General features: G+C 39.4%; 1 protein-coding gene across 6 annotated transcripts in view; it reads right to left on the reverse strand.

Annotated features, from left to right (window-relative positions):
• LOC138155594 (nuclear pore glycoprotein p62-like) overlaps positions 1-18,543 on the reverse strand; it is a 38,174-nt gene extending 19,631 nt beyond the window's left edge. For 4 of the 6 annotated variants that reach the window (XM_069080890.1, XM_069080887.1, XM_069080888.1 and 1 more), the window contains exon 1: positions 18,136-18,543. The gene's annotated coding sequence lies outside the window, so the exon portion shown is untranslated. Of the gene's footprint in view, positions 1-16,062; positions 16,266-18,135 lie in introns of those variants that run through there. The other 2 variants (XM_069080886.1, XM_069080889.1) reach the window with 2 other exon arrangements.
• Between the last annotated feature and the right edge of the window lie 7,954 nt (positions 18,544-26,497).

Consider the following 26,497-nt stretch of genomic DNA (forward strand, 5'->3'; position numbering starts at 1 on the left):
GTTTTCGGCGCTAGTATAATAGAATGAGGAGTAATAATGACAATGATAATAATAATAATTAACACATAGTGCTTTAAAGTTTGCAAAATGTCTTGCATGCATTATATCATGGGAACTTCACGCCAAGTCTTAAATTACCTTAATGTTGATTTCATACTTCAGAAGGTAGAGAAAGGAAAAAGCCAAAGGGAAGTTAGACTAGAACTGGTTCAGACTAATAAGGAGGGTCCAGTTATTGAAGCACAAATGACTGTAGGTGTGAAAGGAATGGCCACTGCCAAATCTTGTCACTTCCAAATCCACCTCTCTGCCATCTGATCCCTTTTCCCTACTCACGCTATAACCACCTTAGCTCAGGTCCTCATAACCTTTCTCTTAGATTATTGCAACAGCCTTTTAATTGGTCTTTCTGACTCAGGTCTTTCTGCACTCCAGTCCATCCTACACACTGCTGCCAACTTAATTTTTCTTAAGCAAATATGACCGAGTCACTTTCCTACTCAATCAATTCCAGTGGCTCCCTATTGCCTTGAGAATAAAATAAAAACTCCTCCATTCAGTTTTTCAAATATTTCACAGCCATACCTCCAACCTCATTGTACCCTCTTAGATCAAACCCAAATTTCTTCCGTTTCTTCATGCACAACATTCTATGACTTGTCTATGTGACTTTGCACTGGTCATCCCCCAACGCCTAGAATGCCCTCCCTCCTAACCTCTGCCTCACAGAATCTCTCTCTTCCTTAAAGAGACAGCTCCAGTACCACTTTTTACATGAGATCTTTTTGGGTCTGCCCCCTCCCCAAATGCTAATACCTATCCTCTCAAACATCTTTGTATTTAACAACTTTGCATTTCTTTGTTTTAACTTTATTAAATTTATTCTGAATGTTCTTATATGTGTACTTCTTTTCTCTCCAATAAGTATGTAAGTTCCCTGGAAGTAGCAATTGCTTCATTCTTCACATTTATATTCTCAGAAGCTAGCAGAGTGCCTGGTACATTGTAGAGGCTTAATAAAGGCTTTTTCATTTTTTTTTAATGGATTGAACTGGGGAACACTAAACATAGTTTGACACAGACCCCCAAACATTAAGAGTTCTGAAAGGGGCAAGGCCTGAGTAGGATAGTATAGACTAAAAAGGACCTTTTTTTAAAAAAAAGCATTTGGAGGGCAAGAGGAAGCACAAAAAAAAAAAAAAGAAAAGAAAAGAAAAAGAACTGGCCCTGCTTTGAGGGCAAATGGAATAATAGATGAAAGAGAAAAGGTAGAATCCTTCAACTCACATTTTATTTTTCTTTATTCGGGAAAATGATCTTCAGACAGGAGGTTTCAGAACAAAAAAAATGAGAAACAGGGAAGTGAAATTCCAGATAAGTGAGAAAATCACCTCACTGCCCTCAATGAATTTATATTACCAGGTCTAGGACAACGAAACCCCAGAGTATTCAAATAACATGTGGATGTCAGGACAGATATATGGAAGGGATGGTTTGTGAGCTCTCAGAAAGGATGACAGTGATCACTATGAGATGGCATGGGTTTAGGAACAAGTCAGAAGAGCTTGATTTTCTCTTTAAAGGATTACTAGACTGCCAGAGGTAAAACTTGAATTTGTTCCAAGATAATTGATATATCAAAGGAAAATTTGAGCATAATCTGAATTTTGTGTTTTCTTATGTGAGGTTTATTTTGTAAGAAACAGTGATAATATAGAAAACTGCACCACTTCACAATATCTCCCATGCTACAACTCTTCTAATGTCCACTTCCACAAGTAAGCTTCAGGTCTTTTTCAATGTAAAGTGCTGTATTTATTGTATATCTTCTGGTGCAGTAGGAGCTTTTGGCAAAGGAGGTCAAGTCTGCACTTGCCTTCCATCCCCTCCAATCTTCCACCATGACTATGGCTACACTGCACATTCCTGTAGCTGCAAACCATCAAGGAGGTGACATCACCATGATTTATTGTAGTATTTATGTATTTCTTAATAATTTAACATGTATAAAATTATGCTATCATTTTTATTGGGTTCCTCAAAGTTTTCAAGTGCTATATCCCTTACCCCATTTTCCCATAAGCCCTATGATTTTTATTGCAAAATTTTACATAGCCTGGTGATTTTTAGTAATACATATAATACTTTATAGAAGAACTGATTGTACAATGAAGATACCATAGCCAATATATTCCTGTACATATGCAAGGTATTTTTTCAAAGTCTCATAATATCTTTATGGTTAAGGTAGAAGCATATGAAGCAAATGACAGTACAGGTAGGTAGATGTGGAGTAGGTTAACTGACCAAACCCAAAGAGTGGTGATTAATAGTTTGCTGCAAACCTTAAGGGAGGTTCCTACTGAAGATCCCCAATACTCTCACCTTGGTTCTATTTTTAAAATCAATGACTTGAATACAGTCAGGAAAGGAATACTTACCATATTGGCAGATGGTTCAGAGAGAGAAGGTACAGTTGGGTGAAAGAATCACATTATAAAACTTTTTATCAGCTTACAGTCTGATCAGGTGAAGTCTAATAGGAAAAAATATAAATAAAGTCCAATACTTGGGTTGAAAAAATAAATTTCATAAGTAGATGATGAACGGGAAGCATGGGTATTTTTGGACTGTCAGCTCAATATGAGTAAGAACTGTAATATGGAGGCCAAAAAATACCACTGAAACCTTAAACTGCATTAACAGAAACATAGAGTCCAGGCAAAGGGCAATGATTGTTCCCTTGGGCTCTGCTCTGGTTAGACCACAGATAGCGTACCAGCTTCAGTTCTGAGCATCATATTTTAGGAACAACATTGACCAGCTGGAGTATGTCCAGAAGAGGATGATAGAGAAGGTACTGGAAACAATGGCATAAGAGGGTCAATTAAAGAAACTAGGGCTACTTAATGAGGGAGTTCCAGGAGGACCTGATAGCTGTCTTCAAATATTTAAAGGGTTATCATTTGGTCCAAGCAGGAAGCTAGATGTCCATCTGCTAAGAATGTCAAATTATTAGGGACTCTTGTTTCAGGTATATGCTAGTCTAGATAGTTGCAGGTCACTTCCAGCTCTTAAGATTTTAAGAATTCTCCAATGCATTACTTATTTAAAATATTTGGACTCCCTTGACAGATCTCAGTTTTAATTTGAAAATCAACTTTTTAATAAAGGATAGCCTAAAAATATTCTTTGGGGGTAAGAAAAAAAATTCCTGACAACTTACTTAAAATAGCCTGGCATCACTACTTGAGGCTGTAAGCAGCCCTGGGCAAATCTGTGAAATTGGCAATGCTTCTCTCTCACCCCCTCCCCTACACTTCCCTTCAGAGAGAGGCAGCACGATTTGGTACCAAGTACACTGGACTTGGAGCCAGAAGACTTGAACGCAAGGCCCAGTTCCAGCATTCCATCCTTGTGTGATCCTGTGTAAGCAGCCTTTCTCAGGCAATAATGGCTTTCCATAGGGCCCCACCATCCCAGGGAACACGTTTGCATTTTAACAAGGGTCTTCATGATTTAACCCAAAGATATGACTAACAAACAGTGGGGACTCTAAGCATCTGGAAGGTACATTATTCAGTTCAATTGCACAAGAATTCATTAATCACCACCTCTCTGCCTGGTACAGGGGATGCAAAAGCAAAATTTCCCTCAAGGAGCTTAGACTTTCTTGGTGGGAAAGAACACAGTTAAGTAAATGCAAAATATATGCAAAATCAATCCAAAATAATTTGGAATGAGAGTAAGGATAAGAACATGGCCCTTGTAGGGGGTGGCACTTGAACCTGGCCTTGAAAGAAGGTGGGAGACAGAGATATATGTGAGTAGGGGAAGAGAGATGCTTGGGAGATTCTGAAATCATCCTAGGCAGGCACCTGTCCAATCAGCCTGAGTGTAGATCTGCTCCTGACTGACTGATTTGACCATCAGGTAAGAGTTCAAAATTTCCACAGGGCACATTCTGTATTACCTCAGCACAGCTGGCTTATTTTCTGTTTGAACCAGCAGCCACTAAAGCAGAAAATGAACATGTCATAATGAGCATCCTCTGCCCACCCCCGTTCCTGTCATCTTAGTGTGCTGCTCTTAGGACCATTTGTGCAAACAGCAGGACCCACTGGATGGGCTGAAGCTGCACTGACTGGACATGGCTCCCTCTGAGTAAAGCCCTCCATTCTGTGCCCCTGGCTAATGGAGGCAGCTGCTCTGAGGGGGGCTCAGGGCCAAGGCTTGGGATAATGCCCTTGAAAGTCCTCCTCCTCCCTGTGGAGAAGGAATGAGAGGGAACGGAAATAAATTGCCCTTGGTGGACTAATAAAACTTGACAAAAAGTCTTCCCAACATAGCATATTTGATGATTCATGGGGCTTGAAAAGCATTACTAGATTAAAACAAGCCCTGTTGCTCCAGGCCCCACAGTGTTCATGCTGAGGTGGTAATGGAATCCTAGAGATGGCAAGGAAGGGATCTCCGAGGTCACAGAATCCCTCCCCCTGTCCTCTGGAAGGACAGCACTTCCCAGCAGGATAGATCAAGACGATTACTCTTATCTTGTTCTTAAAGACAATTAAATATAGAGAGGCTTAAAGTCTCAAGAATTAATGCTAGAAGGACATTTAGTATAAGCCTGTTGTTTTACAGATAAAGAAAATGAGGCTCAGATGGGTTAAGCATTTTACCAAAGGTCATATAATAATAATAATAATATAGTAATAAATAATAAGATAATAAGTGGCAGGGTTGGGAGCTAAGATTTAAAACCATCGGGTTTTCTGACTAAATCTAGTGGAAATGTGTCTATATGCAAACATGTATGCATATATATGTTAAACGTGTATATATAAAGAGAGAAAAGCAGCACAATATGACTCATATATTCTATATCAGAGAAAGTGGAAGGAAAACCAGTCCAGACTATCTGTCTGTCTGTCTACCTGTCTCTCTCTCTCTCTCTCTCTCTCTCTAGTCCTGTTCACCTTATACCTGTCCAGCATACATTTTAGAGCTGCCTGGGCATAGTGAGAGCCTGTATCTAGCAGTCTTACTCCAATGCTGTTGGATTTTTTTCCCTTATAGCACAGCACCTATTCTTCTTTCACATATATTAGCCTCCCTGAAACTTAGTCTTACCCATGCTTACTTCATATTTCTCATTCTAAAAATTAAAGGCTAATTTCCTCCTATATTCATGGATGGGAAAGAGAAATCACTGATCCTCATCCTATTTATTCTAACCTTTCACATCCCTTGAGACCCTCACAATACAGCAATTTTCACTGTATATATAATTTGAATTTAACCCTATTTCCCAGGCAACTGAAATTCACAGTATTTTTACTAAGGTCACACAACAAGTCTGCACATTCCTGGGCAATGTGACAACTTGTCCACATACAAGCTGCTATTGAACTTAATTAGCAAGTGTGAAAAAAATGCCCCCTTGTAAATCCAGTTCACTGCACTAATCCACTTTGTGAGGTGGGGGATTAAGCTGTCCCAAAAGCCTAATCAAGCAACTGTAGGGACATTTATTGCTCCAAGGTGCCTGAGGCAGAAATGAGGAAGACAGTGATAGGAGCAGGTAACATCTCTTAAAAGCTTGCTGAGTGCCAAACTCCTGAGACAAAGAAATATAAAAAAATCTTTGCCTTCAAGGGGCTGATATTCTGTTTAGAAGATGGGGAAGAGGAAGGAGGGCTCAGTATGGAATGGAAAAACATAATAAAGAAGAGAAAGTTCTCTATAAAACGTTCCTCTTTCACTCTGTCATCCCTCAATCGCATCAATCCTTTAAATATCAAGGTCAGCTAGTGCAGTTTAAATATAAGCTGATTTTTAAACATTTAACATAGATGACGCTTAAGAGCCCAGTGGGCAGCACACAACATGGGAGAAAGTACTTGATTAGAAATCAAGAGGCCTGGGTTCTAGTTCTACTTTTTCCATTAACTCACTTTCCATCTTATTTTCTCTGGGGCTCACTCTTCATTTGTGGAATGAGGCCCCAGCTATCTCAAGGATCAAATATAAACTCTTCTGTTTTGACATCTGAAGCCTTTTACAACCTGGATCCATCCTATCTTTCTGCATATTACTCCTCTCCATGCACTCTACAGTCCAGTCAGCATGGCTTTCTTGCCATTCCTTATGTACAGAACTCCATTTCCTTCTCCTTGCCTTGACCCTAACTGTTCCCTATCCCTGGAATGCACTCCTCACCCCCTCCTCCTATTCCCAGTCTTCTTTAGGACTCTGCTCAAGCCTTCTGCATGAGACCTTTCCTCATCTCCCCAGCTGTGTAGAGACATATACATATATGTATATGCTATCTCTAATAGAATTTAAACTCCTTGAAGGCAGTAATTCACTTCTGCCTTTTTATCTCTAGTGCCTAGTATACAGATGGTGCTAAACAAATGCTTGTTGACTGATAGATTGACTGATTTGCTCAATGACCTCGTGCTAAAATTTCAATGATTTCTCTGTGATTTTTACTGTCTGTAATGCACTGTAGATAAATAATATAGAAAGGACAAGTACCAACCAGGCAGCAGAAAGGGTGATGAACTGAGTTCAAATCCCAGATCTAAAACTTACTATATATATATGACTTTGGACAAATCATTTCACTTCTCTAGCATTCGATTTCTTAATTTGTAAAATGAAGGGCTTTAAACTGGATGACTGACATCCAAGGTCCTCTCCAGTGTAAATCTGGCATTCTGAGAACAACCAGTTTGTTAGTTTAGCCTAATCCTGCTTTGGGTTCTACCAGCCGAGTGATCCTGAGCAAAGCACTGTAATGACTCTGAATCTCAGTTTCCTCATCTGTAAAAGTAGTGGGCTGAACTTGGTGACTTCTAAGGTTTCCCACAACTCTAAATTTATCATTTTATAATCCTGTGGTCCATCTTTCCCATTCATTTGACAAGTCTTCAAATTAGTATTTTGATGGGAGGAGTGGGGAGGCAGGAGAAGGAGAATGGAAGAGGACACAGTAAGTCTGGCCAGCTTCAGGATGAAAAAGCTCTGTTCATCACCAAAAACCCATGGGCAATTGGAAGAAGGGAGAGGAACAATGTCTTGTTGTTTCAAATATTATAGGAAAGGGTCAGATTCACATGCCTTGTAACCTTGAAGGAGAACTCCCAAGGGGTTCCATATGAAATAAAATTGGCCGAAAACATTTGGGTGTTTTCCTCCCTAGTTTTTCATCCCTGTGAGATGAACAAATGAACAATCAGAAAACAGTAGAAGGGTGTAGTTACTAAGCCTGGAAATGACACCCTGAACTGGGAGGCCCAAACTAGACTCATCTACAATTCCCTGTGGATATTTATAGCTTCCTTTCTAGGACTCTGGAATCTGCAAGAGAGTCCAGATCCAATTTCAGTGAGGTGTTTAAGAGCTAGGCACAAATCCCGGAAATGTGCACATGTCTCTCTGTATCCAGCTTCAACCCTCAAGGCCATAAGGCTGGTTCTGTTTGGTGTCCTGCCTTTAGGGGGTTCAAGTTGGGACATGTGAAGAATTTTAGCACAACAACCCAGCTGGGGATGGGTGGGCAGTTCCTAATTAGTAACAAATTCTTTCAATCATAGGCATCATGTCCCTAAGCGACCACACATCTAACTGCTAGCTCCTAATAGTCAAGGGGCCCTCGGCACATGGCATATGGTGGTAAGATTAATGTCTGGTGTCCTAAACTTTTCCTCTTTAATTCAAATAAAGTGTAGACTTAGAGACTGGGATACTTTGTTTCTAATACTACTTTAGTCACTTGCTAGCTGTCAGCAGGTTACTTAATCTCTATAAACCTCAGTTTTCTCATCTTTAAAATGGGGATAATGATATCCATAATAGCTAAATCCTAGGGCTGTTGAAAGGCCCAAATGAGATTTTATATATATAAACACTTTGCACATTTTAAAACAATATAAAAATATGATTATTTAAAAAAAATTTTTTTTTTTGCTTTTTGGAGGGCAGTTGGGGTTAAGTGACTTGCCTGAGGTCACACGGCTAGTTTATGTGTTAATCCTGAAGCAGGATTTGAACTCAAGTCCTCCTGACTCCAGGGTCGGTGCTCTATTCACTGCGCCACCTAGCCACCCTGAGTAGTTATTTTTTGATATATTAGGTGGCTTCTCAGGAAAGGGTTTTGTAAACTGTTTTGCAAAGAGGTCACGAAAATGGATAGATATTGGGAGAGGGTCATTTTAACCTGAGACAACATGTTAAGAGGAAACTTAAGAAGATCATTATCAGGTAGAAAGAGGCATTGGAAGTGAAGGAGAGAAGTGGTTCAGCCCTTGCAAGCATACCGCCATTGGTGAGGTTCACTCTAAACGCTCTCAGGATAGCCTTAAGTCCGAAGGAGAGATTCCTACTAACCTCCAGGATGACGGCAGGACAGTGTAGAGGGCCCAGGTCACAGAAGCTTGGGTTCTGGTCCCAGGTCTATGCAATGCTGAGCAAATGTCTGGTTCTCTTGTCCTCAGGAACAAAATGAATGGGTTGTTCCCCCATGTATAGAATGTACACCTCCTCATCTCTACTTCTTAAATTCTTTGGGGTATATACAGGTTCCCTACCCCTGGCGCTTGTGTGTCACTTCTACTAAAAATCCTTCCTTGCCTGCTCTTGTTATCTCCCTTCTCAAATTATCAAGTATATTTTCATTTGTTTTTTATTGCTGTTGTTGTTCAGCTGTTTCAGTCGTGTGTCTTCATGACCCACTTTGGGGTTTTCATGGCAAAGATACTAGAGTGGTTTGCCATGTCCTTCTCCAGCTCATTTTACAGATGAGGAAACTGAGGCAAACAGGGTGAAGAGACTTGACAAAGATCATACAGCTAGTAAGTGTCTGAGGCTGAATTTGAACTTAGGAAGATAAGTCTTCCTTATTCCAGGCCCAGCACTCTTAGCCATTGTGTTTCCCAGTTGAATGCAAGCTCTTTAAAGAAAAAATTATTTTTAACTGTCTTTTTTTCCCCAGTGCTTATGGCACTGTGCCTGGTACAGAACAGGTGCTTAATAAATAAATATTTGTTGGTTGGATTAGACTAGAACTAGATGATTTATGATGCCCCTAAACAGGTCTAATACTAGAGGAAGATTGGCAGCTGGAGAGAGCAAAAGCAGGACCAGAAGTCTGGAAGACCTGAGGTTGAATCCTGCCTGATATCACTGGGTAATGCTAGGCTAGGCAAGCAATTTAACCTCTCTCAATCTTAGTCAACAAATATTTATTAAGTACAAAGTGCTAGGGAAACAAGACAATTAAAAGCAGTCACTGTCCTCAAGTAACTTACACTTTACCATAAACCTTAGTTTCCTCATCTATAAAAGGGGCTAATAATAGTACCCACTTTATGGGGTATTGGGTGGATCAAATGAAGTAATATATGTTAAATGGTCTGGAATCTTTAATGCTCTATAACGAATGCCTGCTATTATTATGGCTTTATTAGGAAGAGTGAGGTCAACTACCACCTTCACTTCTGGACCATCTCTAAGCCACACTACCTGCATTCTGACCTTCTCCCTCTGTAGGGCCCTGGGCTTTTCACTTTTTCTAGCCATTTGGGGATGTACTTCTAGGGCACCCCCCAAGCCAGGCTGTTCCAACCATAATCTCTTACCCTTCCTCCTTTCTACCCTGCTTTTACCACTAGCTTCCCCCTTCCCCCATGCCAGTCCTCCTCCTCGATCTCTCTGCAGCCTTGGACACAGTTATTATCTTCTCCTGGGCATTCTCTCCTTTCTTGGGGCTCATGACAGGGTTCTCTCTTGGTTCTCCTTTGTCTTCCACACCACTCCTCCTCTCCTTTGGTGAATCTTCATCCATGTCATGCATACCACCCATAGGTGTCCTAAAACCTGTCCTGGGTCCTCTTTCTGTTCTCCTATATTATTTCACCTTGTGATCTCCTCCCGGCCCTGGATTCAATTATCATGTCGGTGCAGATAATTCTCAGATCTGTTTATCCAGCCCTAACATTTCTTTTGAACCCCCATCTTACATCTTCAACTGCCTTTTGGACATCTTGAATTGAATTGTTAAGAGGTTTCAACTCAGTATGTCCAAAACAGATCTTCCTAAAGCACAGGTTTCATCATGGCGTTCTCAAGAATTTGGCCCCTACTGTCTCCTGGATAAAAACTAAACATACTTTCTCCCTCTCTCTTCTTTCTCCTTCACCAAAATCTCGAGTCTTTTTGACTTCCAACTGCTGTCAAAGGCTGTCCCATCCTCCCAGTCACCCAGGCTCCAACCGAGGTCTCATTCTTTACTCCCATTTTCTCTTACCCTCCTTCCCACATATCCAGTCTGCCTCCAAGTCCAGTACTTAGTACAGCTGCTGGCACGTAGTGGGTGCTTAACAAATACCTGTTGACTTACTGCCTGATTGCTGGTTTTATTTTCATCCTCTGTCTTCCAGCAACATTTAGCATTCTGGAGCAGGAATGAAAAAAGCTGATGGCGTTGATCACTCTCTCGTTCTTGATGCTCTCTTCTCTCTAGGTTTTTGTGACACCTTTCTCTCCTGCTTATGTTCTTACCTGTTAATGGCTCAGTGGATAGAGTGTTAGGCCTGCAGTCAGAAGAGCTTGAGTTCAAATCCAGGCTCAAGAACCTATGAACTGTGTGACCCTGGGCAAATTACTTAGCCTCTATTTGCCTCATTTTCCCGATGTCCAAAATGGGGATAATTATAGCAGCCACTTTCCAGGGCTGTAATGAGGATTAAATTAGATAATAGTTGTAAAGTACTTAGCACTATGCCCAGCAAAAAGCAGGTCCTTTATACAAGCTTATTCTCTCTCCACTTTTCCTGGACCCCTTTTCAGTCTCCTTTGCGCGATCATCACCCGTGTTCTATCCTCTAACCGAGAGTGCCCTTCACAACTCTGCCCTGGGCCCCCTTCATTTTTTCTCTACATTCTCTCTCAGTGACCTCATCAGTCTCCATACATTTGTTATCTCTCTACAAATGACAATGTCATGCAGTGGAAGGAGTGCTTGACTTATCATCAGAATCCTTGGGCTACGTCCCAGCTTGAACACTTACTGCTTGTGTGACCTTGGGTAAGTTAAATTCCTGCTCTGAGTCATAACTTCTTTGTGTATAAAATGAAGGGCTAAAAAACGAGATGATGTGAGAGCTCAAACTCAACAGGCCTATGATTTTACCACTCATAGCTCTAGATATCCAGCCCTAACCTGTCTCTATAATTGGAGGCCCTCCTCATCAGCTCCCTGCTAGAGGTCTCCACACATCTCCAACTGGATATCCTTTAGGTCTCATTCTCTCTTCCCCCCGACCAAATCTATCCTCTGTACCAACTTCACTATTTTGGATGAAGGTACCACCATCCTTCTAATCAACCAGGTTTGCAATTTCATTTTAGCACAGGACTTTTCTCCTTCCCTCACTCACCATATGCACTCACTTGCTGAGTCTTAAGGACTCTTTATAATTTTCCTCCCTTTCCCCCCTTTCCTCCAATCACTCAAACACTACTTTGGCTTAGGTCCTCATCATCTCTCACCTAGACTGTCTCTCAAATACCCTCCCTTCTCTGCTCTGATACTGCCACCATTCTAGTGAAGGCCCCCACCATCACACACCTACTACAAAAGCCTGCTGGTAGGTCTGACTGTCTCTCATCTCCCCCTACATCAGTACATCGTCCATTCAGGTGCTAAAGGGCCTTTTCTAAAGCCCATGTCTGACCACATCACCCTTCCCCCCTACTCAGTAACTTCAGGGGCTCCCTATCCCCTCTAGGATCAAATACAAAAAGTTCTGTTTGGCATTTTCAAACTTTTTCATAGCCTAGTCTCCTTCTACCTTTCCAGCATTCTCATACTTTACTCCATACCCTTTGATCTGGCTACCCCACAGACAAGCCACTACATCTTTTGGCTCTGGGCATTTCCTCTGGCTGTCCCCCATGCCTGGCTTTCTTTGAGGCTCAGCTAAAAGCCCAATTTTTACAGGAAGCCTTCTCAACTCCTCTTAATTCTAGTGCCTTCCTTCCCTCTGTTAATTATTTGCTGCTTGCTGTCTATATAGCTTGCTTGTATATGTTTGCATGGTATCTCTCCCATTAGACTAAGAATTCCTTGTGGGCAGGGACTGTCATTTGCTTCCTTTTGTATCCTCAGCAATTAGCACAATGCCTGGTACAGAGTAGGTGATTTAAAAATGTTTACTAATTGATTGATTAACATCGTTCTAACTGGACTCCCCCATTAGTCTCTGTCCTCTCCAGTCCACCCCACACAAAACTAACAAAATATTCTTCCTAAAGCACAGGCTTAATCATGTCACTCTCCTTCTCAAGAACCTGGGTTCCTCCTGTCTCTTAGATAAAATACAAATTAATTCCACAGTTTGGCAGGTACAGCCCTTCACACTCTGGGGCTCCAGTCTACTCTAACAGGTGTAACAGGGTTCTGGGTAATGAGAATCCAAGCTTCAGGAGGATGCAAGACCATACCCTATCTGGTACAATCCACCATATGAACCTTGGAGCATATGATAAAAAGGGGCCTTTTTGTTCAGCTTCTTAGTAACATGTGTCCATAGGGTCATATACAGATATAGAGCTATAAGAAATCTGAGAGGTCACTGAGCCCAATACTTTCATTTTATAGGTGAGAAAACTGAGGACCAAAGAATTTAAGTGATTTGCCCAGGGTTACACAACTAATAAGGATCTGAGGTGGGATTTGAACCCAGGTTTTCCTGACTATAAGTTCAGTGTTATTTTGGATAGATTTTACTGTGGATAGATTTCGGCTGCATCTGACTCTTCATAACCCAATTTGGGATTTTCTTGGCAAAGATACTGGAGTGATTTGCCATTTTCTTCTCCAGCTCATTTTATAGATGAGGAAACTGAGGCAAACAGGGTTAAGTGACTCACCCAGGGTCACCCAGCTAGCTAGTAAGTGTCTGAGGCCAGATTTGAACTTGGGAAGATGAGTCCTCTTCAACTCCAGGTCTGGCACTCCTAATTTCCTAACTCAAGATCTGGCACTCTATGCACTGCACCATTTAGCTGCCCTTACTTCACATTTTCACAGAAAGCTCTCCTCACAACAACCCTGTAGTATGAGGATTTCTATCCTGATTCTAAGGATGAGGAAACTGAATCTCAGAGAAGCAAAATTAATAGGATCATTAAGTCAGGATTTGAAAGGGACTTCAGAAACCACCTAGGCCAATCCTTCCATTTTATAGATGAGGAATCTAAGGCCCAGGAAGGCTGTTACTTGCCCAAGGTCACAAAGGCATCGAAGTGTCCAAGCTGGGATTCTAACCTAAGTTTACTGAGGTCAGTCCTTCCACAATACCTCAGTGCCTCAGAAAACCCCGTCTGTTTGCCCAAGGGGGGGAGAAGGGGTCTGCTTCATAACCACTGCGGTAGTGAAAAATAAAAGTGGTTCACAGATGTAGGCATCTTCATCTTCTGTATGCTGCAGGAGTCCTGCACATTTGGCTTGGATTCTGCTACATTCAGGCACCAAAAGAGAGAGCTACTTTTGAATCCCATTTTCAATCTGTCCTACCCTGGCTGGTTTCATTAAACAGGCATAAATCCCTTGCTTGCAAAACAGTCAGGTCTGTTCTCCAAGTCTTTTAATAACTTCTGCCTTTGGAAAGTAACCCAGTTACAGGGTGACAACGCTATTGACAAAAACCTGAAGAGGATTCTCTGCCTCCACATCTAATTTTTTTTCTTAAGTCCTCACAAGTCTCTGGGAACTGTATGGTATAATAATAAGGCAAGATGATTTTTGTGTTCTTAAGGCATCAAACAAACAAGGTCTTAAGTTTCCAAATGTTTAGATGCTTCAGACTTTAACACGGGCACTGGCCAGTCTGATTTATCCATGTATGCTGCTTTAATGGACCCTCTGTGATTTTCTCCCTTCCTAAGCTGTCGTATTTTCTTCCAAAGCCTGTCATTTTTATGAGTCAGAGTCATGGAAAACTCACTCACTCACATCCAAGACTCCACCTACACACTTATTTAACTGCTTTGTAGACTCATAGGACCCGGATTCTGGAAAGGACACTTCCATTCCCATTTTATAGATGAGGAAAAAGAAGTCCAGAGAAGTTTGTCTGAGGTCCCAGTTCATCACCACAAAATGAAAATGTGAACCTGGTACCCTTCTCAGCTTGGTGCCTCACTTAAACTGTGCTCAATATTGACAATTTCCATTTGTAATCAGTCAGTCTGCACTTACTCTCCAATGACAGAAGCAGAAGTTAAAAAAAAAAAACAAACCCTCATCTTGTAGGATAGTAGCTTTAAAAAGAAAATCATTTGAAAGGGCTCCGGATAGTTCATACTCATCATGCATCAGTTACAACTAACTGGTCAGTTATCCTGTGCTAACCATGCACATGTCAGCCCAACTCAGGGTTGGTCTGCTGTTCTTCTGGATCACCTAGGGAGCAGCCAGGTGGTTCGCTGGATAGAATGCTGGGCCTTGGAGTCAAGAACACCTGAGTTTAAATCTAGCATCAGACACTTACAATCTGGCATCAAACAAACAAGGTCTTAAGTTTCCAAATGTTCAGATGCTTCAGACTTTAAAACGGGCACTAATGACAGGGTACAGGCTCTGGGAAACCCCTTGAACTCTGAATCTTCCCACTTGATGAGGCATTTGCCTGAGGCCATAGGCCTTTCATTATAGCTAGGCCCAAATCTCAGTTACTCTTAAGCTAGCCTAGTCCTCCTTTGTCCAGCTACTTCCCACCCTTGATCCTATCAAAATATCTATACCCAAGTCTGTTACCCTTAAACTAGTCTAGCCCTGCATTGTGGGTCATCTCCAGGTAGCCTTCAGCTATTTCCCACCCCTAATCCCATTACTGGAGTCTGACCTCAGTCACAGCAAGATCCTCCTTAGACTCTTCCTCAAGACCTTCCCCAAACCCTCCCTAAATCCTCCCACGGTCTTTCTGTATATAAGAGCCATCTTGCCTCCATGACTGAGAATTTAATCTAGCCCAGACTCATTCTATGTCAGATTGTTCCGACCTGCTTATCAATACAAGCTTCACATATACTTAGGCTTAAGAGTCTACCCATTATGGCAAATCTTTAATAAGCTTTGCTTTACTTTGGCTTGAGTCGAATTCATTTAGCAGGACCCGATGTGTTGGTATTTTGGGGTCTCGAGTACCCCTAAACCTCAACACTGCCAGTATGTTTTATCTACTGTATGCTGCTGTAATTGACCCTCTATGATTTTCTCCCTTGCTAATAAGTTGGCAGATTTCCTTCCCTCTTCTATTTGGGTAAGTCACAACTTCCGATTTCCTCATCTGTAAAATGGAGATAACAATAACATCTATCACCCAGCATTGTTGTGAGTATCAAATGAGATAATAATGTAAACAGTACTTAGCATAACACTTTGGCCACATAATGAGAAGACAGGACTCACTGGAAAAGACCCAGATGTTGGGAAAGACTGAAGGCGAAAAGAAAAAAGGGACAGCAGAGGGTGAAATGGATAGATACTGTCCGGAAAGCAATGAACATGAGCTTGGACAGATTTCAAGAGAAAGTTCAGGACAGAAGGGCCCTGTCTACGGTTCAGGAAGAGTCAGATAGGACTGAACAACAACAGGCACTTAGCACAGGGCCTAAGGCATAGTAGGTTCTTTATAAACATTTATTCCTTTCCTCTTCTCTCCTCTTTGGCTTCTTATTTACAATGTAGAATTCACATGTGATTTCTTTATTTTGACTTTTGGTTCCAAATTCTCTCCCTCCCCCATTGAGAAAGCAAGAAATATAATCTATTCTGCACTGCGTAGGATTTCTGAATTGGCTTCCCCATACCATATCCCTTAAATTGACATGGGTCCTTGGCAGGGCAGGATCATTTTGCTATCTTTCATCACTTTGACTCACTGGATCATTGCCCCCTCCAATTAGATTCCCAAGAACAATAATAATTATGATAATAATAATCAGTTATATCGTGCCTTAAAGTTAACAAAGCATTCTATATGTTACCTCATTTGATCCCCACAACAATTCTGTGAGGTAGGTGTTCTCATCCCCATTCTACAGAAAAGGAAATTGAAGCCTAGAGAGATGCAGGGCTTGTCCAAAGTCATAAAACTAGGTAGTGTCAGATACATGATTTGAACTCAGGTCTTCCTGACTGGTTCGCGCCTGCACTTTCTCCACTGGACCACACAATGCTAATTTGGGACCTGTTTGAAGAAAAGCCAAACCAAGTCACTGCAGAATTCACCAACCCCAGAGATTTAGGAGAAAGTAGCCCTTTTTCTACACAGTTTCTAGGCCACTCCCTGTAAGTAGATTAAGCAATTTAATTAAACTCAGCTCAATTTAATCCAATAATCTATACAAGTCTACAGGCATTATTATTAAGTACTTACTATGGACCAAAGATTCTGGTAAGCACTGGGAATAAAAAAATAAAAACAAAATAATCCCTGCCCTCATGGAACTTACATTTGACTGGGGAAACAACACATATGCACATATACAAAGTCAATACAAAGTAATTTTATTGGGAGAAGTAGAGTGCTAACTACTGTGGAAATCAAAAACAGCTTCATGTGGCAGATAGTACTTAAAATTAATCAAAAATAGTATATGGCTTTTACATGGTAGGCACTCCCTAGCTATCTATTGATTATATTGGATTTGATAAAGAAATGTGACAATAATACACCAAAGGCTCTCCAGTCAACCGGGATTTTGGCCTACTAACCAATTATCACCAGGGAGTGACTGGGGCAGGACTGGGATGAAGTTAAAAGAACTGTTTGGTTGTTTTTAATGTAAATCTTCATCATAGATATTATTTTGTTTGAATGCACTGGAATCTTGGTTTTTCTTTCAAACTTATTTATGTGTGTGGAAATCCAGCCTCTGAGAAACCTCTAATTGATCTTTTAGGTAAACCTGTTCTTAGGAGAAAGTTGGGCACTTCTTTACAGATGCCCCAAATCTGTGGGGGTGTAGGGAAATATTTAGTGCAAAAAAAAAGTAATTTCATAATTGGTCCCATTGAATGCACCTTCCAAAGGAACAACTTCCAAAAAGTTGATCAGTGGATTAGACCAGGTAAGCAAAACTCAGAAACAACAATAAACCCCAAAACACCAACTACTGGACTAAGGACTCCAAAGTCAACAACAACAAAAAAAACCTAAGAAAAACAGAAAGCTGTTTATCAAAAATTAGTTTTGTACTAACATCTTTCACCATATATTGCAATCAAATCCAAATGAAACTGTGCCCTACAATAAATGTAAAGTTCACACATTTAAAAAAAAGTAGAGAAAGGAGGTAGAGGAATAATTATAGATGGGGAAGAATTCTTAAACAAAAGCTGATCACAGAAAATAAAAGTGGGCAGTTTTGATTAATTAAAATTGACAATCTTTTGCAGAAACAAAATAAATGATGCTAGAAAATAAGCAGATAATTGGGAAAATATCTAGAAAAAGTCTGATATCCAAGATATAATAGGAAACTGACACAAATATGTAAGGATAATTTGTTGCTATTGTTGTTCGGTCGGGTCTCACTCTTTGTGACCCCATTTGGGGTTTTCTTGGCGGCCATTTCCTTCTGCAGCTCATTTTACAGATGAGGAACTGAGAGAGAAACAGGGTTGGGTGACTTGCCCAGAGTCACATGGTTAGGGAGTGTCTTGAGGTTAGATCTGAACTCAGGCCTTCCAGACTCCAGGCCTGGCACTCTATCTAGTGCATTACCTAGCTACCCTTTAAGAACAATAGTCGTTCACTAATGCATAAGGGCTTAGGGAGTAAGCACAGATCGTTTTCCAAAGAAGAAATTCAAGGAATGGACATGCATCTGAAAGAATGTGCTAGGCCAATAACAATAAAAGAAGTTCAAATGAAAACAACTTTAAAATCTGGCGATAGGGCCAGACTGGCAAAGCTGACAAAAGTTTAGAATGATAAACGCTAGACTTCTGGGGCCAAGATGGAGTCCGGAAGGGCCTCCCTGGAGCCTTCCCAAATTCCCCTCCAAACTTGAAAACCACTGCAGGCCTGATCGGGGAGCAGGGAGGCAGCTTACCCGCACGCACCACAGCGCAGCCTCCCGGGATGGGAGGGGAGAGTGGTCGATGAGCAGCAGCGGCGGCGGCGGCGGCCAGCCTCGGAGCAGGGGGCCTGCAGCAGGGCTCCCGGCCTGGGGCAATCCAGCAGCGAGGCCCAGCTCTCCAGCGAGCCAGCAGCCTCCTAGCAAGCCAGCGTTCTCGGCAGCACGGAAGTCCCACCCCCGACACAGGCCGCCACCTAGGCCTGACCCCTCGGCTGATACGTAGGGGAGTCAGCAGTGAGACCCTGCCCCCAGGTCGGCCCGCAGCGGGACAACTACCCGGGGGCCCTCAAACAGGCCCTGTTTCCATAGCAACCCAGCGGCAGGGCCTAGCTCCCGGAGCAGACCAACGAGATTCCTTCCCCAGAGCCTGCCAGCAGAACGACTCTGTTTCCATAGCAACCCAGCAGCAAGGCCCCTCCTCCGGGGCAGGCCGGCCACAAGATCCCTCCTCCAGGTTCAGCCGGCAGAAAGTCTCTGTTACTATAGCAACCCAGCAGCAAGGTCCCACCCCTGGAGCAGGCCAGCAACAAAAGCCCTCCTCCAGGTTCAGCAAGCAGAAAGACTCTGTTACCATAGCAACCAAGCAGCAAGGCCCCACCCCTCGAGCTGGGCAGACGCTAAACCCCATGCCTCCGAAGGCCAATAGGGAGGCCCCACCCCCTAGTAAAATCCCAGAAGAGAAGCCTAGTCTAGAATAAACAAGTAGCTAAACCCTGAAACTCAGTGAAAGCCAACAGCAAGATTCTGAGCCCCAGCACAAAAGCGGAACACTGAAGGACCAGAGAGCCCAACTCTCACATGAAAACACAAAGTCACGAAGTAGGCAACAAATAAAGAGCAAAAAAAAAAAAAAAAAAACAAAAAAAAGAAGAAGGGAAAAAAAAAAGAGCAAAAAAAAAAAAAAAAACACCGAAAAAAGAACTTGATTGTAGAAAGATGCTATGGTGACAAGGAAGTCAAAGCACAAACTTAGAAGAGGATAATAGAGTCAAAATGACTATATTGTGAAGCCTCAAAGATCTCAGGCCCCAAAAGAACTCCTGGAAGAGCTTTAAAAGGATTTTAAAAGGAAAATTTGAGAAGTAGAAGAAAAAATGGGGAAAGAAATGAGAGTAATGCAAAAGAATCATGAAAAAAGAGTCAACAGCATGGAAAATATATATGAGAATTCATCAAAGAAAATAACTCCCTAAAAAATAGAACTAACCAAATGAAAAAGGAAGTACAAAAGTTCACTGAAGAAAATAATTCCTTAAAAATTAGAATTGAGCAAGTGGAAACTAATCACTCCATGATATAACAAAATACAATACAATAACATTTAAAAAGTAAAAGAGAATAGAAGAAAATATGAAATGTCTCATTAAAAAAAAACTAACCTAAAAATAGATCCAGGAGAGATCATTTAAGAGTTATTGGACTACCTGAAAGCCATGATCAGAAAAAATAAAAAAGGACCTGGAAGACATTTTTCAAGAAATTGTCAAAGAGAACCACCCTGATATACTAGAACCAGAGTGCAAAATAGAAATGGAAAGAATTCACTGACCACAACATGAAAGAGATCCCAAAATGAAAACCCCCAGGAACATCATAACCAAATTCCAGAGCTCACAGAGCAAGGAGATAGTACTGCAAGCAGCCAAAAAGAAATAATTCAAATATCATGGAGCTATAATCAGGATTACATAGGATTACATCAAAGAATCTGAGGTCTTAAAATATGTTATACTGGAAGGCAAAGAAGTTAGGATTATAACCAAGAATCACCTACCCATCAAAACTGAATATAATCTTTCAGAGGGAAAATGGATATTTAATGAAACACAGGACTTTTAGGGATTCCTAACTAAAAGACCAGAGATGAATAAAAAATTTGATCTGTGAATACAAGACTCAAGAGAAACATAAAAAAGAATTTTAAAAAACAAGCAAAAACATAAAAGATTCAATAAAGTTAAGCTGTTTATATTCTATGTGGCAAGATAATATTTATAACTCTTAAAAACTTTATTACTATAAGGACAAATAGAAGGAATATACATAGAGAGTAAGGATATAAGGTGACTCTGATGGGATGATACCCGCCCCCCCCACACAAAAAAATAAAAGAGTAAGAAAGAAGATTGCAATGAAAGAAGAAAGGGAGGAAATAGAATAGGATAAATTATCCCACAAAAAAAAAAGAAACATGAAAGAGCTGTTATAATGGAGAGGAATATGGGGGAAGGGTGGCAGGCAAAACTTAAATCTTACTCTCACCAGAATTGGCTCAAAATGCCAACACACTCAGTACTGAGTACTGAATACAGAAATCTTACCCTATAGGGAAGTAAAAATCTATAGGGATAATAGAAAGTGGAGGAGACTAATAAAAGGAAGGTGAATTAGGGGAGGCAGTGATCAGAAGTAAAACTTTTGTGTAGAGGGAAAGGATGGAGATAAGACAGGGGGATAAACAAGGGGAAAATAGCATGGAAGGAAATACACAGTTATCATAACTATAAATGTGAATGGGATGAACTCACCTATAAAACAGAAGTGAATAGCAGAATGGATTAAAAACCAGAATCCTAAAATATGTTTACAAGAAACACATTTGAAGCAGAGAGACACTCACAGGGAAAAGGCAAGGGGCTAGAGCAGAATCTATTGTGCTTCAGCTGAAGCAAAGAAAGCATCATGATTTCAGACAAAGCAAAAGCAAAAATAGTTCTAATTTTAAAAGATAAGGAAGGAAACTATATCTTGCTGAAAGGTACCATAGGCAATAAAGTAACATAAATACTAAACATATATACACCAAATAATATAGCATCTAAATTTTTAGTTGAATGAGTTGCAGAAGGAAATAGAAAGTAAAACTATACTAGTAGGGAAATTCAACTTTCCCCTCTCAGCACTAGATAAATCCAGCCCCAAAAAGTAAACAAGAAAGAAGTTAAGGAGGTGAATAAAATTCTCTAAAAGTTAGATCTAATAGATTTCTAGGAAAATATTGAATGAGAATAGAAAGGAATATACTATCTCCTTAGTATAGTACGTGGCACCTACACAAAAATTGACCATGTATTAGGATGTAAAGACTTCACAACCAAATTTAGAAAAGCAGAAATAATAAGTATATCCTTTTCAGATCATAATGCAATAAAAACTACATTCAGTAATGGGCAACAGACAGATTAAAATTAATTGGAAATTAAATATTCTAATCCTAAAAAATAGGTGGGACAAAGAACAGATCATAGAAACAACTGACAATCACATTAAACAAAATGACAACAAGTAGACAACATACCAAAATTTATGGGATTCCACCAAAGTGGTACTTAGGGGAAAATTCATATCTCTAATTTCTTACATCAATAAAATAGAGAAAGAGCAGATAGATGAATTGGGCGTGCAATTAAAAAAAAACTAGAAAAAGAACAAATTAAAAATCCCCAATTATACACTAAATTGGAAATCCTGAAAATCAAAGGAGAGATTAATAAAATTGAAAGTAAGAAGCCATTGAACTAATAAATAAAACTAGAAGCTGGTTTTATGGGGGAAAACCCACAGTAAAATAGAGAAATCATTGGTTAATTTGATTTAAAAAGAAAAGAAGAAAACCAAATTACTAATATCAAAAATGAAAGGGGTGGGGTGGCTAGGTGTTGCAATGAATAGAGCACTGGCCCTGAAGTCAGGAGGACCTGAGTTCAAATCCGGCCTCAGACACTTAATACACACACATAAAACTAGCCGTATGACCTTGGGCAAGTCACTTAACCCCAAATGCCCTCCAAAAAGCAAAAGAAAAATGAAAGGGGTGAATTCACTGCCAATGAAAGGAAAATTAAAACAATTATTAGGAACTATTCTGCCCAATTATATGCCTATAAATTTGACAATCTAAATGAAATGGATGAGCATCTACAAAAATGTATATTACCTATATTAACAGAAGAAATAAAACACTTAAATAACTGAATCTTAGAAAAAGAAATCAAACAAGCCATCAATGAACTTCCTAAGAAAAAATTCACAGGGCCAGATGGATTCACAAATGAATTCTACCAAAAATTTAAAGAACAATCCCAGAACTACAAAACTATTGAGAAAAATAGGTGGAGTCCTACCAAATTCCTTTAATGACATAAATATGGTGTTGATAGTTAAAGCAAGAAGAGTAAAAATAAGAGAAAGAAAATTATAGACCAATTTCCCTAATAAAGATGAAAAAATTTTAAATAAAACACTAACAAAGAGATTACAACAATATATCACAAGGATCATACACTATGACCAGGTGAGATTTATACCAGGAATGTTGGACTGGTTCAATATTAGAAAAACCTATCAGCATAATTGGGCATATCAAATAACAAAACTAAAAACAAAAATCTACTATCTCAGTAAATGCAGAATAAGCCTTTAACAAAATACAGTACCCATTGCTATTAAGAAACATTAGAAAACTTAGGAATAAAGGGACCTTTCCTTAAAATGATAAGTAATATTTATCTAAAACTATCAGAAAGAATTATCTATAGTGGGAGTAAGCTAGAAGCCTTCCCAATATATTCAGAGGTAAAGCAAGGATGCCCATTACCACCTGTATTATTCAGGATTGTACTAGAAAGGTTAGCTATAGCAATAAGACAAGAAAAAGAAATTGAAGGAATTAGAATAGGCAATGAGGAAAAAAAAGAACTATTACTCCTTGAAGATGATGTATTATAGAATCAACTAAAAACTACTTGAAATAATTAACAACTTTTGCGAAGTTGTGGGATACAAAATAAATGCACATAAATCATCAGCATTTCTATATATTACCAGAGAAGTCCAGCAGCATGAAATAGAAAGAGAAATTCAATTTAAATTAACTGCAGACAGTACAAAATACTTGTGAGTCTACCTGTCAAGACAAACCCAGGAACTATATGAAAACAACTATAAAACACTTTTCACACAAATAAAGTCAGATCTAAATAATTAGAAAATATTAATTGTTCATGGGTAAGCAGAGCCAGTACAATTAAAATGACAATTTTTACCTAAAGTTATCAAAAATTGTCTTATAGAGCTAGAAAAAATAATAACAAAATTCATCTGGAATAACAAAAGGTCAAAGGAATCAATTAAAAAAATGTGAAAGAAGGTGGTCTAACCATACCAGATCTCAAATTGTATTATAAAATTGTAATTATCAATACTATCTGGTACTAGCTAAGAAACAGAGTAGTGGATCAATGGAATAGATAAGGTACATAAGACACAGAAGTAAATTACTTTATCTACTGTTTAACAAACCCAAAGATTCTAGCTTCTGGGAAAAGAACTCAAGATTTGACAAAAACTGCTGGGAAAACTGGAAAATGGTAGAAAATAGGTACAGACTAACATCTCATACATAGAAAGATAAGGTCAAAATGAATACATGATTTACACATAAAGGATGATACCATAAACAAATTAAGATAACATGAAATAGTTTATTGGTCAGATCTAGGGATAAGGGAAGAGTTTAGGACCAAAGAAAATATAGAGTATTGCAAAATGTAAAATAAATAATTTTGATTGCATAAAATTAATGTTTTTGTACAAACAAAACCAGTACACCCAACATTAGAAGGAAAGCAGAAAACTGAGGAAAATTTTCTGCAACAAGTAGCTCTGATAAAGGCCTTATTTCTCAAATATATAGAAAACTGAGTCAAATTTATAGGAATACAAATCATCCTTCAATTGACAAATGGTCAAAGAATATGATGAGGCAGTTTTCAGACAGAAATCAAAACTATCAATAGTCATATGAAAAAATGCTCTAAATCACTACTGATTAGAGAAATGCAGATTAAAACAACTCTGGGCTACCACTTCACACCTATCTGATTAGCTAATATGACAAAAAAGGAAAATGATGCACGTTAGAGGGGACATGGGAAAACTGGGACACTGATGCACCATTGGTGGAACTGTGAACTGATCCAACCATTCTGGAGAGTAATTTGGAACTATTCCCAAAGGGCAATCAAACTGTGCATATCCTTTGATCCAGCAATACTTCACTGCTAGGTCTATATCCCAAAGATATCAAAAAAAGGGTGGGAGGAAGGACTTATTTGTATAAAAATATTTATAGTGGCTCTTTTAGTGGTGGCTAAGAATTGGAAATTGAAGGGATGCTCATAAATTGGGGAATGGCTAAACAAGCTGTAGTATGTGATTATGATGGAATATTATTGTGCTGGAAGAAATGACAAGCAGGATGATTTCAGAAAAAACCCAGAAAGACTTACATGAGCTGATCCAAAGTGAAGCAAAACAAACAAAAAAAAACCAAGAGAACATTGTACATAGTAATAGCAATGTTGTTTGATGAAGAATTGTGAATGACTTAGCTATTCTCAGCAATATGATTCAAGACAATTCCAAAGGATTCATGATGAAACATGCTATCCACCTCTAGTGAAAGAACTGATATTGTTTGAATACAAACTGAAGCACGCTATTTTCACTTTCTTTCCTTCATTTTTTTCTTTTGTTTGAGTCTCCTTGTACAAAATGACTAATATGGAAATGTTTTACATGATTGTAAATATCTGATTTCTTACTGTCTCGGGGAGGGGAAGAAGGAAGGGATATAATTGAACTCAAAACTTTTTTTTAAAAATGTTTAAAAATTGTTTTACCATGCATTTGGGGGAAAATAAAATATGTTAAATAAAAAGGTGGAATGGGGTAGAACCTGAGGCCTTACTCCTATCCCAGGAATTTGAGGGAGAGGAAAAGGATAAGGAAACAAGTGGCTTTCTCTAAATTCATGATGCCCTCATTTTCTCCATCTCAAAATGCACTGTATTTACTTGTCTGTGTTCATGATGTTTTTTGAAATAGAATATAAATTACCTGAATGCAAAAACAAAAAGATAAATGTTAGTGGGACTTGGATGGTAGGTACACTAATGTACTATTGGTGCAATTATGAATTGGTGTCACTGTAATGGAATAAAATATGGAATTATGCTAAAAAACTCACCAACCTGTATATATACCCTTTGACTCCATGATACCAATACTGGACATATATTCTAAGACGGTCAAAGACAGAGGGAAAGTTCCCAAGCATAGACAAATACTTATAGCAATATTTTTCATTAGAACAAACAACTAAAGGAATAGCAGTTTCCCATCAGTTGGGGGAATGGCTGAACAAATTGTGGTACGAGAAATGTAAAGGGCTATGAGTCAAAAGAAATAACAAAAATGAAGAATTCAGAGAAATTCAGGAAAACATCATATGAACTGAGCCCTCACCAATGAAGTGACCAATTGTGACTTTCAGAGGTCTGGATGATGCTGAAATCTTCTTCCTGCCTATAAGGTAGTGCGTTGTGGGTGAGAAATAAGGCAGACATTTTTAAAAAGATGCATTGATTTGTTCTGGTTAACTATACCTTTCTTTTTTTTTTTTTTTAACAAGGGAGGGTTTTATGGGTGGAGAACCATTGGGAATTGATAATGATGTGAAAAAGAAAAGAGAATCAATAAAGCATAACTTTTTTTTTTTTAAGCAATTGGGGTTAAGTAACTTGCTCAAGGTTACACGGCCAGTTATTTCTGGGTGTGGTGCTAAGTATTGGAGCCCGGATTCGATCCCCAAGTCATCCCGACACTGGAGCTGGTGCTCTTACTCGCTGAACCACCTGGCTACCCCTAAAGCATAACTTAAAAAAAAAAAAAGAATAACACTGAAAGAAAAGTGTATTTTGTTGTTGTATGTTTGTTTTTTTTGTTTTTTATACTAGGAAATGATAGCACCAACTATCTACCATGGTTCTGTAAAGAATTCAAGAAATCTTAGAGTTGGATGAGACCTCAGAGGTAATATAGTCTACATCCTAGGCACAAAGCTGAACACTTTACAGGTATTATCTTGCTTTATCTTCATAACAACCCCGGGAAGTAGGAACTATTATTGTCTTCATTTTACAGTTGAGATAACTGAGGCACACAGGGTAAGTGACTTGCTTAGGGTCACATAGCTAGTATCTTGAGGTCAAATTTGAACTCAGTTCATTCTGACACCAAACCCAGTGCTCTATTCACTGTATTATCTAGCTGCTTCTAAGAAGTAGGAGTTACAGCTCCCACATCCTTGACAAGCTGACCTCCAACCTCCACTTTGAAGACCAGTCAATCAATCAACAATCATTTATTAAGAGCCTACAATGTTTCAGGAATAGTTCGAGGCACTAAAGATACAGATACAAAAAAATTCAACAATCCCATTCTTAAGGAGTTTAAATTCTAGTGATGGAGACACTATGTGCCTATATAAATA

Source organism: Petaurus breviceps, unplaced genomic scaffold, assembly GCF_028583685.1.
Source record: "Petaurus breviceps papuanus isolate PSGF00001 unplaced genomic scaffold, PetGlider_PUasm1.0 91133, whole genome shotgun sequence".
NCBI lineage: Eukaryota > Metazoa > Chordata > Mammalia > Diprotodontia > Petauridae > Petaurus > Petaurus breviceps.